Source organism: Schistocerca serialis, chromosome 3 (assembly GCF_023864345.2).
Source record: "Schistocerca serialis cubense isolate TAMUIC-IGC-003099 chromosome 3, iqSchSeri2.2, whole genome shotgun sequence".
Taxonomy (NCBI): domain Eukaryota; kingdom Metazoa; phylum Arthropoda; class Insecta; order Orthoptera; family Acrididae; genus Schistocerca; species Schistocerca serialis.
In genome coordinates, this window is record NC_064640.1 from 109,718,217 (window position 1) to 109,733,344 (window position 15,128).

At 42.7% G+C, this 15,128-nt stretch overlaps 1 protein-coding gene across 1 annotated transcript in view; it reads left to right on the forward strand.

Moving 5' to 3' along the window:
- Nucleotides 1-1,800: 1,800 nt before the first annotated feature.
- LOC126471540 (uncharacterized) overlaps nt 1,801-15,128 on the forward strand; it is a 572,770-nt gene continuing 559,442 nt past the window's right edge. The window contains exon 1 of the mRNA XM_050099767.1: nt 1,801-1,817. The gene's annotated coding sequence lies outside the window, so the exon portion shown is untranslated. The remainder of the gene's footprint in view (nt 1,818-15,128) is intronic.

Below are 15,128 nucleotides of genomic sequence, written 5' to 3' on the forward strand. Positions count from 1 at the left end.
ACGTGCAGCAAGATGTCTTCTAATAAACAGCTGGCTAATGCTGTAAGCTGCACAGGGATTGTCCTTAGAGCACGAAATGAAAATTTTGAGACTGGGTTTTGAGGGACAAAGAAGAGATAGTAAGATTTGTGGCTTCGTATTTGTAATGAAGAATATAATAACCCGTTGTAATGTTAGGAGTACGTTATTTTAGCATGTTCTTTGCAAGAAATGTTTAGGTGTCCGTGCCTCAGTCTGTAAACACGGAACCCATATATAATGATTCAAATGGCTCTGAGCACTATGAGACTTAACATCTGAGGTCATCAGTCCCCTAGAACTTAGAACTACTTAAACCTAACTAACCTAAGGACAGCACACACATCCATACCCGAGGAAGGATTCGAACCTGCGACCGTAGCAGTCACGCGGTCCCAGACTGAAGCGCCTAGAACCGCTCGGCCACAGCGGCCGGCTTATATGATGGCTTTGTTGTCCGTCTGTCTGTCAGACTGTTTAGAATCCATTTTCTCAGGAATGGGTAGGCTTACAAATTTCATATCTATGTCACATATTAAGGTCAATGGTCCCTTGGCAGTGTAAAAATTTTAAACTTTTAAGTCAGTTCAGTCAAAATATACGTCCATTTATGTCACATACTTTGATACTCTGAAACTCAGTCATCGCAACCTATAGGGCACTTCCCGGTGAACAAGATTCATAACATTTGACTAGAAGTAGCGTTTCACAGCACAAATAAAGAAAAAATCCATAAATTGTTGATTATAATTACATAAAACGAAAAAATATTTTGTCATTTTTCATCAGTCTGTCTGTTTGTATGTCCATCTCTTAAGACCGCCTTTTCTCTTGAATCGGTTGGCGTATCAGATTCAAATTTATGTTACACACTAAGACGCTTGGCCGTGTAGAAATTTTAAGCTTCTAAGTTAATTCAGTCAAAAGATACTGCCGTTTGTGTCACATGTTTTGATACCTGAAAACTCACTCAACAGACTTTATTGCGCACTTCCCGTTGACCTAGAATCACGAAATTTCACAAGAAACAAGAGTTCGCAGTACACGTAAAGGGGAAAAAACCCGAAAATTGTTAATTTGTAATGATTTCACACGGGAAACTTATTTATTTTGTCATTTGTTAACCGACGTCAAAATTGAAATTAGAACAGTCAGTAGTTCTGCACACAGACTGGCTGGGTCGCGATGATCAACGTCATACATCAGGAAAGGAATGACTTTATCGCTCATACGACGCATTTGAGAATGCATTCATCATCAGTTATTCAGGAGCGATTACTGCACGTAGGTCTGGCGTTTCAAGTTTTATGTGAAGTATACATTCGCAGACTAATGAGACCGATATCTTGCTAGTATCAATGTAGATAACAAACAATAGTAAGTATAAATTTGTAGACCTGTGATATCAGCATTGCGTAATGGCACTTATTTCCTGCAAGTTGTGGGGATGTCTGTCTAATACGTCAGGCGTGCTATTTAGAGCGCAATCCTTATTTTGTTGGTCGCGATCTCAGGAAGAGCCAACTCAGTTTTCGTGAAGGGAACTAACAGCAAATAGTTGCGCAGCGTGTGACGCCTCCCTGTGCAAAGGTCACAGTTTCTTGTTCCGCTCGCTAACGCAGCGGCAGGTGGATGAACCTGGCTCCTCCGCTATTGTTCATCAGGGACCAATGACGGGGTAACTTCTAAGGCTGGGCCAATAGCCGCGAATGCACAGCTGCAATAAGACTACATCTGCGTCCCTGCGGCGCTGTGGCGCTCGCCTGCTACCAGTAGGACGCAGGCGAGCTGACGGGCAGGTAAGCATGTTGGTTACAGTAGCACTAAACATGTTCTTCGTAAACCGTAAACCGTTCCTGACAAGCGTCTTCTAACAAAACTGCGTGCCTATGGAAATAGCCTCAGTTGTGCGACTGGATTCGTGATTTCCTGTCAGAAAGATCACAGTTCGTAGTAATAGACGGAAAGTCATCGAGTAAAACGGAAATAATATCCGGCGTTCCCCAAGGAAGAGTTATAGGCCCTCTGTTGTTCCTGATCTATATTAACGATATGACTTGATAAATGAAGTGAACACCTTTAGAAGATTGTGTTCCACTACTGTCGAAATTTTTAGAAGCGTTGATGAGTCTACAGCAGCGATCTCCTGAAAATAATGTGATATTATCCCATTTCTTAATTAAGAATATCTCACTATCGATATATAAAATTACTAAACATATCTCACGTGTTACTAGTAGCCATAAGCTTCCGGTTACTCTTAAGGAACACTTATGTTCTAGCGGTGTTGAATTATAGTTCAGATCATAGTCATTACATGAGAAGGGCATGAATTGTGTGTGTGTATGTGTGTGCGTGCGTGTGTGTTTGTGTGTGTGTGTGTGTGTGTGTGTGTGTGTGTGTGTGTGTGTGCGTGTGTATGTGTGCCTTCGTATGCGTGCATATGTTTATGTAGAAGCAAAATTACTGAATGCCAAGAAAAGGAGTTTTTTTTTGGGAATAGTCGTTTTTCCTAGAACCTTTTATTGATTAAAGTTTGAGACGTTTCGTCTACATTGGAGCAAATACCAAGGTCTCATCAGTGGACATTTTAAGTGTCGAATTATTTATTGGGTATCGCATATACGTCAGATTTTAAAAGGAAGGTATTCAGGAGTACTTTTTTTTGTTTTCCCCTAGAATTCCCTTAAGAAACTGTACGCGGAATAGCCAGGGTAACAGGGCAACGGTGATTAATCTGTAGCGCATGCATGATCGAGGTATATCCTATTTCCCTGTCTGCAGGATTACGCAGTAAGCTATACTAACAGCTGCTTACTCTAACTTTAGACAAAAATATGACACGAATTAAGCCACAGTGATAAAAATTACTGTTTGCGAAAGTATTCGAAGTTTCCACATACATATTGTTCACTTTAACTCAATGAATGCTCCATAGGCAGTCTTCAGTGTTCAGAACCAAAACATTAAAGACTGGAAAATTGCTCAAGTCACACCAATACCTAAAAAGGGAAATAGGAGTAATCCGCTGAATTACAGGCCCATATCACTAACGTCAATTTGCAGTAGGGTTCTGGGACATATACTGTGTTCGAACATTATGAATTACCTCGACGAAAACGATTTATGACACATAGTCAGCACGGGTTCAGAAAACATCGTTGTTGTGAAACATAACTAGCTCTTTATACTCATGAAGAAATGGGTGCTATCGACAGAGCATGTGAAATAGATTCCATATTTTTAGGTTTCCAGAAGGCTTTCGACACCGTTCCTCACAAGCGTCTTCTAACAAAACTGCGTGCCTATGGAAAATAGCCTCAGCTGTGCGACTGGATTCGTGATTTCCTGTCAGAAAGATCACATTTCGTAGTAATAGACGGAAAGTCATCGAGTAAAACAGAAGCAATATTCGGCGTTCCCCTCTATTGTTCCTGATCTATATTAACGACATAGGAGACAATCTGAGTTGCGCTATTAGATTGTTTGCAGATGATACTGTCATTTACCGTCTTGTAAAGTTATCAGATGACCAAAATGAATTGAAAAATGATTTAGATAAGATATCTGTATGGTGCGAAAAGTGGCAATTGACCATGAATAAAGAAAAGTGTGAAGTTATCCACACGAGTACAAAATGAAATACGCTAAATTTCGATTACGCGATAAGTCACACAAATCGGAAGGCTGTAAATCCAACTAAGTACTTAGGAATTACCATTACAAATAACCCAAATTGGAACGATCACAAAGATAATGTTGTGGGTAGAAAAAACCAAAGACTGCGATTCATTGGCAGAACACTTAGAAGGTGCAACAGGTCTACTAAAGAAACTACTTACACCACACTTGTCCGCCCTATTCTGGAATATTGCTGTGCGGTGTGGGATCCGCATCAGTGGATATTTTAAGTGACATCGAAAAAGTTCAAAGAAGGGTGGCTTGTTTTGTATTATCGCGAAATAGGGGAGATTGTGCCACAGACATGATACGTGAATTGGAGTGTCAATCATTAAAACAAAGGCGTTTTTCGTTGCAGCGGGATATTCTCATGAATTTTCAATCACCAGGTTTTTTCCTCCGATTGCGAAAACATTGTGTTGGCACCTACATTGGGAGAAATGATCATCACGATAAAATAAGAGAAATCAGGGCTCGCACAGAAAAATTTGAGTGCTCGTTTTTCCCGCACACAGTTCGAGAGTGGTTCATTGAACCCTCTGCCAGGCACTTTACTGTGAATAGCAGAGTAATCACGTACATGTAGATGTAGATAGATTATATTTTCGAATATTTTTCGTAAATCTACAAATACATTTTTTCTGCTTCTTCTTCTTTTCCTCCTTTCCAACCAAAGGGTTATAGGCACTCTCGTATTTCCGCCCTTCTATCATCTAGTCTCTTTCTGTTCCCGTATTTTCTAGTAGTTTCAATCTCCTGCATAAATACCTATCGTGGGCGTACTCTTTGTTTCCTTCCCTCCATCAAACTCTCTATCAGGATTGGATGAAATAACAGAAATCGCGAAGTACGTGCTTAACCGTGCTGTTTGCCATGACGGTAATTGTTTTGAGTAAGCTCCTTGTCTCTACTGCTCTTCGCAATACTTCTTCGATTGAGAAATTGTCTGCCCGCTATATCTTTAAATTTTTATTTATGCGCCACATTTCAGGAGTATTTTCTTTTCCACCTTCCTCAACGTCCAAGTCTCTGACCCATACAAGCATAATCTCCACATGGCAACACCTTGAGAACTATAAACCATGGTTGACTGTAATAATTTACGTCTTTTAGAGTCGGTTCCTAGTATACATGATATCCATGTTTTGATGTCAATAGCGTTGTGTGTGTGTGGGGGGGGGGGGGGGGGGTGCGCGGATTTTTTAAGAAATAATTATTTTGCTTTAGCAATGTTTTGTTGCCCATCCGTTGTAATTCTTCTTCTTTTTTTCTTTCGAACTGACAGTTTTCCGCAGTCAAGATACACCGTTGAACTTCGCTGTCCACTTCTTAAGCAACTCAAATTTTTGTTTTGCTCCTATTTATCTACGCGCTTTTCTGTTAGATCGTGCCTTCCATAGCTAGTCCGTTTCGTCCTAATGGCTTCTGCAAAACGGAACGTTACAAATCATTCCCATGAACTGTTGTACCACTGGTACTGAGTACTGAGAATTCGTTCACTCCATTTGTATGCAGAAACCAGATAACAGAGTGGATAAGCAACATCCCTAGCTAACTCCTTTTCGACATCCTTGCCTGTTGACCTTTCTCACCTATGAAGTAATCAGGTCTTAGTATCTTTGTAGGGCTACGGAATTATTCTTCATAAATCTTAACGTTTTGTCCCCTTCGAAATAGTTCCTCTTTTTTCTTTTGAATCAGAAGATAGATAACCTTCGTTAATGTTTTTGAATTATATGATACGATTCTGAGTGTCCTATGCTGTACGACTTATTTCAAGTGTTGGTCTCCAGTCATGCATATTATGCATATTTGCTTCAAACCTCAGGGTATTGCTCCCTTCATGACCGCTTTGTGCATCATCTGAAATAACGTGCGTTTACATTTTTGGAAAAGTGATTTATGTAACGCAGCAGATATATTATCAGTTCCTTTATGATCTTTCAGTCTCCTTAACGTTCTAGTGCAACAAGAAACGTCATTCATCCTACCTGGTGACACGTATTCATTGGTTCTCGGTTCAATTTCGATTATCCCATTCCCTCTACATCGTAATTGACGATGTCGTTGGGTCAACACGGGTATACGTACAGGTCGTCAGCTGTGAGGCCCCATGTTTAACAATGTGCGCTCAAACGTGTACTCCGAAACATTTTTATCTGCACCAGCGTCGTCAGATCTGCCACAGATCGCTGTCAGAGAGGACAAGCCTCTGACCTCCAACATTAGACCAGTCAAATGGTAGTTTGAAGTGGAAAGTTATGACGTAATTCTTTTAGTGGTGTATTTTATATTTTTTGATGTTCATAAATCAACAAAAACACAAAAAAATAACGTTTTAGCGAGAATGAGATTTTCACTCTGCAGCGGAGTGTGCGCTGATATGAAACTTCATGGCAGATTAAAACTGTGTGCCCGACCGAGACTCGAACTCGGGACCTTTGCCTTTCGCGGGAAAGTGCTCTACCATCTAAGCTACCGAAGCACGACTCACGCCCGGTCTCACAGCTTCACTTCTGCAAGGTTCGCAGGAGAGCTTCTGTAAAATTTGGAAGGTAGGAGACGAGATACTGGCAGAAGTAAAGCTGTGAGTACCGGGCGTGAGTCGTGCTTCGGTAGCTCAGATGGTAGAGCACTTGCCCGCGAAAGGCAAAGGTCCCGAGTTTGAGTCTCGGTCGGGTACACAGTTTTAATCTGCCAGGAAGTTTCATATCAGCGCACACTCCGCTGCAGAGTGAAAATCTCATTCTGGAAACATCCCCCAGGCTGTGGCTAAGCCATGTCTCCGCAATATCCTTTCTTTCAAGAGTGCTAGTTCTGCAAGGTCCGCAGGAGAGCTTCTGTAAAGTTTGGAAGGTAGGAGACGAGATACTGGCAGAAGTAAAGCTGTGAGACCGGGCGTGAGTCGTGCTTCGGTAGCTCAGATGGTAGAGCACTTGCCCGCGAAAGGCAAAGGTCACGAGTTCGAGTCTCGGTCTGGCACACAGTTTTAATCTGCCAGGAAGTTTCAACGTTTTAGCGGTTTTCAGCCTATAACTATCGAAACAAGCTTTTTACGCAATAAGTGGTCCGGTAGTAAAAAAGGAGAAGATTACCAACAATTTATGTCGGTATATATATATATATATATATATATATATATATATATATATATATATATATATATTGGACGTCGTATGGTATCTACGCAAAAGTGTGTTGTGAAATTGTCCCTTTGACCGGCTTCAGAAAGTACGCATTTGAAGGTTCGCTTCCACAATGACCGATCAGAATCACAAGCAAATCTACATCTTCATCCACAATAATTACAGAGATACATTTCTGTGGCTGCAATAAGTGTATCCACATCCTCTTTTGCCTGCTTTGTGCATTGTCGGGATCATTGTTTCGTCGAACATGACATTACATGACTTCTGTTTGTGTGATCCTCTTGTCTGCTCGCTCAGCATATTTAGTACCTTCTTGAGGGTAACCATCGAAGACGACTACAGGACTGTCCTTTTATTTGGACTCAATAAATGAAGCATAACTTTCACAAATTGATGAAAATGATAGACCCCTGATCCACACGACTCTATGCAGTAAGTATGCTCCATCTATGAGACACACACACACACACACATACACACACACACACACACACACTTGGAAATTTGCCTGTTCAGTTAGTGTGAATGCATTGTAGAAAGCAGATTTTGTTTCTTTCTGCATACAATAGGCGTTAAAAAGAGACAACGGATGACGGCATAGTGCGCATTTTAAGAATTTTTCAAGTTCATCAGATTGTTTAGGAATTGTAATTCTTTAAACAATAGTCTTAGAACTGATGATGGTGGTTTCATCAACTATTTTGACTGCATTGTGCATCGTAACAAGTGGGAAAACTCTTTCTTTCCAGCAGAATTTAACAGTTTTAGGATCATTACCTACAATTCTATCAATTGCAAGAAGCCCAACCTCCCTGGACACGCGACAGTTGATGGTATTGTGTCCTAAAACACCAATAGTAAGTGATAAGATGCCTGTGAGATCAGGAAGAGAATAATGTTGCGTAAATCAGTCCACCATTTTTTTTTTTTTTTTTTTTCGAATCACTTGTAGCCCTTTCAATCCTCGATTCTCACACAACCACGCGTTGCTCTGAACTAGTGAATGCTACTCCACACATCTTATGCATTTCCTCACAAATATTTTGGAGGGAAGTCATTCCTTTAGTCCACCTGCATTAACCCCACTACCATGAGTCAGCCCTCCAGCATTTTTCATTATCCTAATTAGGGACTGGTCAATGGTCATGTCGGTCCACGTTCCACACCAGAATCTGTTTGTCCTTCGTACTGTGAACCCGCCATTCATGAACATTTCGTATTCCTGAGCGCTCATTTTATCTTTCAAGCTGTGGGTGACTTACAGGTAGAAGTGGCAACATCTTGCATACAAAAAAATGTCCGATATCATAGAAGTACGGGAGCATTTGGGAGATAACTTGGAGATGGAGGTTCCACCTGCCTGCTCTTTCGTCTTCAATGAATAGCTTAACAAGTGTACACTAATGATGACATAATTAAAATCGGACTCTCCCTGTTGGGAAGCTACTATAACCCGTGCCTTTACGTAGAGAGGCTGGTCGAAGCTGTTATCAGTTGCTTGTTGATTCATCTATTTGCTCTGTTCTATGGAAGTGAGTAACGATGTATGTACTGTAGTTTGACTAGATGGTGGAGTATTAATAAATGGCAGAAAAGCAACATAGTTCGTCTCAAAGGGAAGACCACATACGATTTGGCCGGCCGCGGTGGTCTCGCGGTTCTAGGCGCGCAGTCCGGAACCGTGCGACTGCTACGGTCGCAGGTTCGAATCCTGCCTCGGGCATGGATGTGTGTGATGTCCTTAGGTTAGTTAGGTTTCAGTAGTTCTAAGTTCTAGGGGACTGATGACCACAGCAGTTGAGTCCCATAGTGCTCAGAGCCATTTGAACAATTTTTTTGAACTTACGATTTGCTCCATGAAACCACTCGATGTTGGTGTCTCGAGCACTTATTTCCCCTTGCCATAAAGCCAAATCAGGTCCACCAAAGAGGGTGTGATGGTATCAGGTAAACAAGCGGTTGTTTGAGATCCTCAGTGTTGATCGTGATTAAGCCAAGAGAACTTGCTTTCTCAAAATGTTTTAAGGAAACAGTTCGCATCTCACCAACTAGTTGAGCTGGTATTGTTTTCTTTACTAGGACAGCTCTTTGATCTGGAGCAATAGCATCTCTTTTTTCGTCCGAACAGGCCTTGGAAGGCCCAACGCTAACGACCGGCCGCCGTGTCATTCTCAGCCCACAGGCGTCACGGGACGCGGATATGTAGGGGCATGTGGTCAGGCCGGCCGGAGTAGCCGTGCAGTTCTAGGCGCTATAGTCTGGAGCCGAGCGACCGCTACGGTCACAGGTTCGAATCCTGCCTCGGGCATGGATGTGTGTGATGTCCTTAGGTTAGTTAGGTTTAATTAGTTCTAAGTTCTAGGTGACTGATGACCTCAGAAGTTAAGTCGCATAGTGCTTAGAGCCATTTGAACCATTTGGCATGTGGTCAGCACACCGCTCTCCCGGCCGTATGTTAGTTTACGAGGCCGGAGCCGCTACTTCTCAGTCAAGTAGCTCCTCAGTTTGCCTCACAAGGGCTGAGTGCACCCAGCTTGCCAACAGCGCTCGACAGACCGGATGGTCACCCATCCAAGTGCTAACCCAGGTCGACAGCCCTTTACTTCGTTGATCTGACGGGAACTGGTGTTACTACTGCGGCCAGGCCGTTGGTAATAGCATCTTTAGTTATTATCAACTGTATTTCCCTCATTGCATGGAAGGTATTATATGCATCCAGTTTATGAGCGTTAAAATCTACGTTGTCATGAACAAATTGAAGGAAAGCTGTCGGGTCTATTTGTAGTCACGGTCTCATGACTGCTGACACTTTAAGACGAATAGCTTCGGAATAAGAGGTGCAAAATCCTATGGATGACACAAAATCGGGCAGTGACCTACACCTTCTATAAGAAAAAAAATGATGGCCTAATTTGTAAGGGGGAAAGGAGAGAAGTTGGCATTCAGGGCTAACGACATTATGTGAAATGGCTAAAACACTTTTTTTCCACTTGTCAGTGTTCCCTTGCTTCTTCTTGAGCATCAGTCTTTCTAAGAATACTTTGAGAACCTCTGGAACAAGGCTTCGCTTTCGTCTAAGATAGAATCTGAAGGAGGATAGTCAGCCTTGGTATACGGTACTGATCGTAACTCTTCAAAAATTACACCAGGTACTGTCTCAACTAATCGAAGATGTTCTTCAACGTACCACGCATCTGTCAAAATCTTATTGCCAGAATTTTTGAAACATAAGGTTGTAATGTGTCTCAACTTTGATATGATAACATCTTCCCCACACCTCTCCAACAAATGTTGTATTACAGTTTTTCTTTGAGGAATGTAGTTGTCCTCTATCAGAGGCATTAGCTGGTCGAATAAAAACTGACTTCCCTCGTCAGTGCTTTCCATAAAAGCGAAAATGTCATTCATAGCCCTCTCAATCTCGTCAGCGTGAGCGCGAAACATTTTTTTCATTGGGCCCGCTAACGTAGCGTTTTTCTTTTTCAACATTTAGCACCACTATGCCTGTTATCGGCTGGATACTGTTGATAACTGCTGCACCGAAATCATCTCCAAGTAGTTGAGCCTGTTTCGAAACTATATCTTTCATCTCTGTTTTCGTCATCTGATGTACCAAATTACTTGTATGAGGAGGTAGTCGTCGTTGGGACCTTGCGTAATCTCCAGAACTACCTGTTCCACACACACAAAACAATGTGTTTTGAAATAAAAATGCTCAGTGGTTATATTACTTTTCCTGAAGATACTTGGTTCAGCAGCTTTCTTCAGGAGAGTAGCTGTCATTCTTTCATTTATGTAAGTATTATGACATGAACCATGTACGCTAACAGGTGTTTCACCTGCCGAAACAGGTACTTTCTTATCATTTATTTTTTTACTAGCGCTACGTAATGTTTCTATTCCTTTTTCCTTGACCACCTTCGCCACACCCTTACTCAAACCAACTTTGTAAGCAAAACACTTATCACTGGACATCACGACCGAGTTGTTGCGTTGTGTTCCAATGAAAACACACAGAAACGAAATTAAATACACGCCGTTGCAGAGAGAGAAAAATGACACGACTGCGACAGTGAACGTAAACGAACTGAGGAAAGAAGGATAGGCATAAAGACCCCCTCCCCCTGTGATTTAGTAAAGGTGGAGCTCGAGATCACAAAGGACCAAAAGAAGGGCTTCTTCGGTTTGCCAGGTAACCGATGAGTGGCAGCGAAGAAGGGGGCAGCAGGGCGCGCCACAAGTAGGGGGAGAGACAGAAAGGGAGCGCAATTGAATTTCAAGTCACAAAGGAGACAAAGAAGTGCTTCTTCCATAGTCTGCCAGGTAAACATGTTGAAAGGCTGCGAACTGCAAAAAAAAAAAAAATAATTATCTTGGAGTTAAAATTGCATTTTTTTTTCTATTTTCCAAGGTTCTAATTTCCAGATATTTCGCTCTTTTGCGTGGGAACCATATGGCGTACAAAAAATGTTACAATCATAAATTGTAGGTAATGTTGTGCTCTTTACTTTACTACCAGATCACTTCTTGCTTAAACAGCTTCCTTTACAAGTTATAAGCAGAAAACCACTAAAATATTATTTAAATGACTGTTTCATGATTTCGCATATTTGTGAGAAAAATGTTTGCTGGAAAACTTCAGATTCGTGTGCACCACCCAAAACAAAAAAAAAAAGAAACTAGAAGCATATTACCCCAAAACTTTCCACATCGAGCCGTTTTTGTTCACCATTTGGTTGGATTAGCTCTGTGATTAGGCGTGAGCGTCTAGCACGTTGCCGCTTACTTTTGGGACCACCATCCTTCAACCACTTTCGATAGTCAATATTGCAGTGTCCGAATATTGCATGTCCGAAGGAACAGGAACTGTGGTGACTACTGTTCTGGCGTAACCACAAGCGCCAAAATGAAGATGAGGAACACAAGATAAGAGAAGCCGGTGAAACGACTTCGGCCAATAGCGCGCTGACCAGGACGTCACCACGATAGGAGCAGCATCTAGCCGAAGTGAATATAAGCGCCGCTCCTGCCAGCCTCGGCCAGACGTTAGTGGACAGTACTCGCAGAGTATTAGCACGACCTAGCTGAGAGTGCTACGATTGCAGTTAGCAGTGATCCACGAACTGCATGACAAACTTTCATAAACGTTGTACACTACTGGACATTAAAATTGCTACACCACGAAGATGACGTGCTACAGACGCGAAATTCAACCAAATGGAAGACGATGCTGTGATATGCAAATGATTAGCTTTTCAGAGCATTCACACAAGGTTGACGACGGTGGCGACACCTACAACTTGCTGACATGAGGAACGTTTCCAACTGATTTCTCATACACAAACAGCAGATGACATGCGTTTCCTGGTGAAACGTTGTTATGATGCCTCGTGTAAAGAGGAGAAATGCGTACCATCACGTTTCCGACTTTGATAAAGGTTGGATTGTAAGCTATCACGATTGCAGTTTATCGTATCGGGACATTGCTGCTCGCGTTCGTCGAGATCCAATGACTGTTAGCAGAATATGGAATCGGTGGGTTCAGGAGGGTAATACGGAACGCAGTGCTGGATCCCAACGGTCTCGTATCACTAGCAGTCGAGATGACAGGCATCATCCGCATGGCTGTAACGGAACGTGCAGCCACCTCTCGATCCCTGAGTCAACAGATGGGGACGTTTGCAAGACAACAACCATCTGCACAAACAGTTCGATGACGTTTGCAGCAGCATGGACTACCAGCTCGGAGACCATGGCTGCAGTTGCCATTGACGCTGCATCACAGACAGGAGCGCCTGCGGTGGTGTACTCAATGACGAACCTGGGTGCACGACTGAAAATGGCTCTGAGCGCTATGGGACTTAACATCTGTGGTCATCAGTTCCCTAGAACTTAGAACTACTTAAACCTAACTAACCTAAGGACATCAAACACATCCATGCCCGAGGCAGGATTCGAACTTGCGACCGTAGCGGTCACGCGGTTCCAGACTGATGCGCCTAGAACCGCACGGCCACACCGGCCGGCGGTGCATGAATGATTTTTCGGATGAATCCAGGTTCTGTTTACAGCATCATGATGGTCCAATCCGCACATTGGAAGCGTGTATTCGTCATCACCATACTAACGTATCACCCGGCGTGATGGTATGGGGTGCCATTGGTTACACGTCTCGGTCACCTCTTGTTCGCATTGACGGCGCTTTGAACAGTGGACGTTACACTTCAGATGTGTTACGACCCGTGGCTCAGCCCTTCATTCGATCCCTCCGAAACCCTACATTTTAGCAGGATAATGCACGACCGCATGTTGCAGGTCCTGTACGGGCCTTTCTGGATACAGAAAATGTTCGACTGCTGCACTGGCCAGCACATTCTCCAGATCTCTCACCAACTGAAAACGTCTGGTCAATGGTGGCCGAGCAACTGACTCGTTACAATACGCCAGTCACTACTCTTCATGAACTGTGGTATCGTATTGAAGCTGCATGGGCAGCTGTACCTGTACACGCCATCCAAGCTCTATTTGACTCAATGGCCAGGCGTATCAAGGCCGTTATTACGGCGAGAGGTGGTTGTTCTGGGTACTGATTTCTCAGTATCTTTGCACCCACATTGCGTGAAAATGAAATCACATGTCAGTTCTGGTATAATATCTTTGTCCAATGAATACCCGTTTATCATCTGCATTTCTTCTTTGTGTATCAATTTTAATGGCCTGTAGTGTACATAGCAAAGGACTCGGATTTATGATGTTTGTCGCCTATCGCTTGCGACACCATTGTTATTTCATAGTTAAATATCGTCAATCTGCTTTATTGAAACAAAACTATTAATGTTATTTGCTTGAACTGTTGTGTAGCATTCCGAGAACGCAGCATCCCTTAGTCACCCTATACGAGACGAGTGGGCAGGACCCCGCAACTACAATCTTTATGAAATACATTAAATGCATTCTCAAACATGCGTGTCCGAAGGAAAATTCCATCGTAATTCTGAATAACACAGGCACTGCAATGTGGTATTTATCCGCTGCACTGGGCAAGCAACTTTCAATTAAAAATGTCTGCCGTGTACCGGAATACACATGTGACTAGGAGTGCAGCTTGTACACACATGGTTGACGACATATCAAAGTTTGGGGTTGCCCGTGATAAGCGGGAACTCCGGGTTCGGCTAGCGGTCCGGCACAAATTTTCACTGTCGTCATTCTATTCTACAGCTGGTGGTTGTTCATATTCGCAACTGCGAATAAATTTAATGACTTTCCATAGACGCTCAGTAAGTAGCAGATGCCGGCCGCAGTGGCCGAGCGGTTCTAGGCGCTTTAGTCTGGAACTGTGCGACTGCTACGGTCGCAGGTTCGAATCCTGCCTCGGGCATGTATGTGTGTGATGTCCTTAGGTTGGATAGGTTTAAGTAGTTCTAAGTTCTAGGGGACTGATGACCTCAGATGTTAAGTCCCATAGTGCTCAGAGCAATTTGAACCATTTTTGTAAGTAGCAGACGAGTAACTGCGTAGCTAAGGCGTTTCTGAGATGCTCGTTCCCTGGCGCCGGGCCTGAACACTGTGCTTTTTGTCAGAACCGTTAATGTCAGTGGATTTCCCCATTTGCTCGTTCTGCGTTATATTTCACCATCTTTTCATCAATACCTTTACACTGGTTTTTTAGTCATGCTCATGCCTTCCCTGTTTTCCTATTCGCCCTCTTTCTGTATCGTTTACTATTATGCGTTTTCTATGTTCTTTTTTCCATGTTGAGGGTTTTTCCGTTATTCTTTACTTTTGCGCTAGCTTCCCGCCGTGGTTCGAAAAGTAAAGTAACACGTCCTCTGCGAGAAAAAGTTTGTTTGGAAGTCAAAGAAATACACAAAGTAAGGCGCTTATACATATTACTTTTCCACATAGTCGGCATGGTTGTCTAATCGCTGTTTCATCGGTAAATACAGCGGACTGTAACAGTTCCTGTCAAAGATGTGAATAATGTGATAATTGCCGTTTTAGGGTTCCATACCTCAGACGATAAAAACTTTGTTGTCCGTCTGTCTCTCTTTCTGTCTGTTTGTCTGTCTGTCTGTCTGACTGTGAAAACCACATTTTCTCAAGAAGGTTAAAGATACCAAGTTTATGTCACGTACTATGGTCAGCGATCCCTTGGCGGTGTAAAAAATTTAAGCTTCTAAGTCAATGCAGTAAAAAGATACGGCCACTTTTTGATACTTGCAGGTGCTCTCATCAAAACCTGTACGATACTTCCTGTTCAAAAAAATGGTTCAAATG